This window comes from Octopus bimaculoides, chromosome 26 (genome assembly GCF_046866305.1).
Source record: "Octopus bimaculoides isolate indiv1 chromosome 26, ASM4686630v1, whole genome shotgun sequence".
Classification (NCBI taxonomy): domain Eukaryota; kingdom Metazoa; phylum Mollusca; class Cephalopoda; order Octopoda; family Octopodidae; genus Octopus; species Octopus bimaculoides.
Window position 1 is genome coordinate 18,131,774 of NC_142953.1, and position 5,000 is coordinate 18,136,773.

General features: G+C 32.3%; 1 protein-coding gene across 2 annotated transcripts in view; it reads left to right on the forward strand.

Annotated features, from left to right (window-relative positions):
- Positions 1-5,000, forward strand: part of LOC106875654 (nitric oxide synthase 1) — a 168,936-nt gene that overhangs the window by 154,691 nt on the left and 9,245 nt on the right. The window lies entirely within an intron of this gene.

The window sequence follows — 5,000 nt, forward strand, 5'->3', positions numbered from 1 at the left end:
TACATTCATACATACATATATATACATATATATGCATATATATACATGTATATATGTGTGTATGTATGTATGTATGTATGTATGTATAGATACATATACCTATCTTCTTGTATATATATATATATATATATTATATATTGTTTATTATTTGTGTATATATCTCTTTTATTCTATATTTGTGTGTAAGTACACTTAAATATATAAATATAAATTTACAGAAAACAAAAGACAGAGCCAGGTGAAAGAAGAACAAGCATTTGTATTAGCTTGAACACTCGGGAAAAATGGAAAAGTCCTTGACGTTTCGAGCCTACGTTCTTGACAGAAAGGATTATATAAGAAAAAAAGGATGGTGGGGGAGAGAAAGAATGAAAGAGAGAGAGAGAGGAGGAGAGAGAGGGAAGAAATCAGAGAGAGAAAATGGTTTTGGGATCAACTGTTCCACATGCTGAAATGACTGAAAGGAAGATGCCAATACACACACGCACACACACACACACACATATATATACATATACATATACATACATACACATACATACTAATGTGTGAACCACTAAGTGTGTAGGACCCTTAGTTCTCTTCTCAACTTCCTTCTAGAAGAGGCAAAACTCATATAAAAGACATGAAGCACAGTAGATTTCTGGTTGTCTCATCCATTGTTGTATCATTAGCATTATGACTGAATTCGCTGCAAGTGCAACACTTTATCCACTCAAAACACATTCACACGCGGGAACTTCTTGACCTTTTGGTCTCTCACAACGTTTGCACAGAATAACTGAATTTAGGAAGTGGTCTTGTTCGGTCGCAAGTTGACTTGCACCATACATACATACATACATATATATTTATATATATATATATATATATATATATATATATATATATATATATATATATATATATATATATGTCATACCGGCCATGACGAAGGGAAATATATATATATATATATATATATATATATATATATATATATGTCATACCGGCCATGACGAAGGGAAATAGCCCTGAAACTCGAGTCGCCTTTATATATTTATATTTTTATATTTATATATTTGATCCTTTATATTGAACACTCAATATTTCATCTACATTCAATACTTTCTTTCATGGTGCCATCCATTTTTATTTTATTTTATTTTATATTATATATTCCATATTCTATACCCCACATTGGTTCTGCAGGAATATAAATAAAACATAAAAAACAGACAGTGTTGGAACTCTTTTAAACTAAATAATATATTCCTCTATACACAATCATACAAAAAACCCCACCTTTTTTGTACTTATTTTTACTCGCATATATATATATATATATATATATATATATATATATATATATATATATATATATATATATATTTATATATATATATATACATATATATATATGTATGTGTGTGTGTATGTGTGCGTGTGTGTGTGTGTGTGTGTGTGTGTGTGTGTGTGTGTGTGTGTGTGTGTGTGTGTGTGCAGGTGTGGCTTTGTGGTAAAAAACTTACTTCTCAACCACATGGTTGGCACGTTGGGCAAATGTCTTCTACTAGCGTCGGGCCGAACAAAGACCTGTGAGTGGATTTGGTAGACGGAAACTGAATGGAGCTCGTCGTACATATATATATATATATATATATATATATATATATATATATATATATATATATATATATATATATATATATATATAAGATAATGGTACAACAATGCACTAATATTTACTGGAAATAGCAGTCGATAATATACGACGCTATAGTAAAGTTTCACTGTATATATATATATACTGGCAAAAATGTTTGCGGGCGGTGAACATAAAACCGTTCGTGTTACCTGTAAGAAGAACATTAAATAAATGTACAACCCAGTTGTAGATAATCTAGTACCTAGGTTTCGAACTTTCCAAATTGTCTAGATTCACCTAGACAAAATCTCAAATGTCGCTACATCAATGCCAATATATACTCTTCTGAACAGCCTAGCCGTTAACAGAGCGAGAGCAGTGCTATTATCGACTGCTATTTCCAGTAAATATTGGTGCATTGTTGTACCACTATCTTATTATACTTTAACCTGATGGTGTTTTGTTCTACTGGGAAGCAATACTGCTGTATTGCACCATTTGATAACTTTTTCTTTATCTATCTCTGTCTGTCTATCTATCTATCTATTTCTCTCTCTCTCTCTCTATATATATATATACATATATATAGTTGAAGATGTGATTATGCGATTGTCCTTTCTAAAGCGGCTAGAAGTGGCTTCTCTTTGAGTCGGTAAGCATAGATTAAAGCATATTGGTGACATACCAATTTGAGCACTAAGAGTGCATACTTATTAGTTTGAGTCATCCTGTCAAAAACTCCTGATATATATATGAGGAGTTTATATATATATATATATATATATATATATATATATATATATATATATATATATAAGAATTCCTTTACATATATATACAATATATCGGCTTGAATTACTCTATCCCAGTAGTCATCTTTTGTTCAGCCTGGTAAATATCGTATCGGTCACTTTTGCAGAAATGCTAAGATACGGAAACCTGAACACTCCCAACACCGGCTGTCAAGCAGCTGTGAGGGACAACACAGACACGAGGACACACATACTCACATGTATATATATATATATATATACGAGGGACTTCTTTCAGCTTCTTTCTAGCATCTCCGCTCACAAGGCCCCTTGTAGTGAGACTGAACTCCGAACCATGTACTAGGGAACAAGCTTCCTACCACACAGCCACGCCAGCACATGTATATAAATGTGTGTGTGTGTGTGCGTGTGTGAGTATGTGTGTGTGTGTGTGTGTGTGCGGTGTGAGTATGTGTGTGTGTGTGTGTGTGTGTGTGTGTGTGTGTGTGTGTGTGTGTGTGTGTGTGTGTGTGTGTGTGTGTGTGTGTACGTGTGTGTGTGAGCTGCTTCGCGTCGGACGCCGGAATGATATTAAATCATTCCGCGAAGCGTTTGGGTGTTGGTTTGGTGTCTGGCACGGGATAACCTACCTCATAGGCAGGTAGAAGCTCTTTAACCATGGTCGATAATCTACCTAAGAGAAGGAAATCTCCAAAATAAAACCTGAAGTCTTGGAAGTTCCTGGTTTTGTCAATCCTCATGTCACAGCGGTGAAAGTCTTTTTGGATCAATAGGTGGGGGTAGTGCAGTGCAAGCTACACTCACTGAAATTATTTATCTGCGCAGGTACTTCTTGTACATCGAATCCTAGTAAAAATCATTGAATTGGTTGGCAGAAACCTAACAATGTACTTGCAGCTTCACTTTATGTGGGAGTTTTTTCAAAACGTTGTCGCCATGATAGATCTAATGAAGTGGTCAAACTCTGCACAAGGAGCAGACAAAAACAGACAGCCATCATGGATGTACGTAAACAGTTTCTGTAGACACATGTAAATTCGAGTGTAGTGTGAGTCTGTTTAGTTGTGTGACGGTCTGTCAGCCTGTATCGGGTGATATGTTCACAGTTGCCAGTTTGAGTTACTGTGGTTTCACGGAATCAATGTCGGGAGTTACATTTAGAAATTATATTAGTACCCGGATAGTTCAAGTATCTTTTTGTTGGTTACTACAGTCGAAAGTTTTGTGTATTTATTGACATTATCATTATCATTATTATTATTATTATTATTATTATTATTATTATTATTATTATTATTATTATTATTATTATTATTATTATTATTATTATTATTATTATTATTGTTGTTGTTGTTGTTATTATTATTATTATTATTATTATTATTATTATTATTATTATTATTATTATTATTATTATCGTAAACATTTTGCTTTAGAAATGGAATTATAAACCATGAAACAACTCCTTTACCACGGCTACTAACGATATATATTTATATATGTGTGTATGTGTTTACATATATATATATATATATATATATATATATATATATATATATATATATATATATATATATATATATATGTGTGTGTGTGTATCTGTGTTTATATATATATATATATATATATATGATATATATTTATATATGTAAATAATATATACATACATATATATACATATATATATATATATACACATACATATATATATATACATACATATATATATATATATACATACATATATATATATATATATATATATATATATATATATATATATATACTGAGAGAGAGCGAAAGAGAGAGGTCGGGTACAATTGCGTCTAATGGCATAACATAATAGGTGTATACAATAAGTGGTGAAGTTGAACTACCACCTACAACTCCAACTTGAACTGCGACTAAAACAAAAAAGAGTGGTATTGTAGCTGACAAGCAATAAACGGCTCTAAGTGGTTAACCGTTGAGGCGGTACATGTAAAGTAGAAAGAAAGAATGAACAAACAAGTGGCATCTGTTTTGGTGATCACATTTATGTATCTAAGCATAATGGCTGAGTTTTACAATAGAGAGAATAAGAAGGTGTTAAGTCTCTTACAGCAATTTCAAGAATAGATACTCATTTCCTAATGAACGAAGATAAGCTGTCCATATAATGGCGGACTGTTCCATCTTCAGAGAGAAAATGAAGTAGATCCTTAGCAGGAGGTTTTAGTAGCGGACAGTTCCATTGTCGATGACAGTTCCATTGTCGACGATAATGCGGTCATAATGACCTCCCTCCCTCCCTCCCCCGCTCCTGCGACACAACTAAAATAAAAATTCCATATTTTAAATTCCGACAAAAATTTTTTATCGAATATTATATTGAAGAATGAAATGCAAATTGAGCGAAGTCTTATTTGAAACTAGAACTTCAAAGTAACATTTTAAACTATGTTTATCTCTCGACACTGAATCACGGGCATAAGCTGCGTTTTGTTTCAGTTAATTAAACAGTAATTAAGAAAGAGAATTAATAGAACGATAATGGTGCAATATTTTCGTTGTTTTAAACGCTAATTAGTGGAACGTTTTTTGACATTTCTAACCCGCCA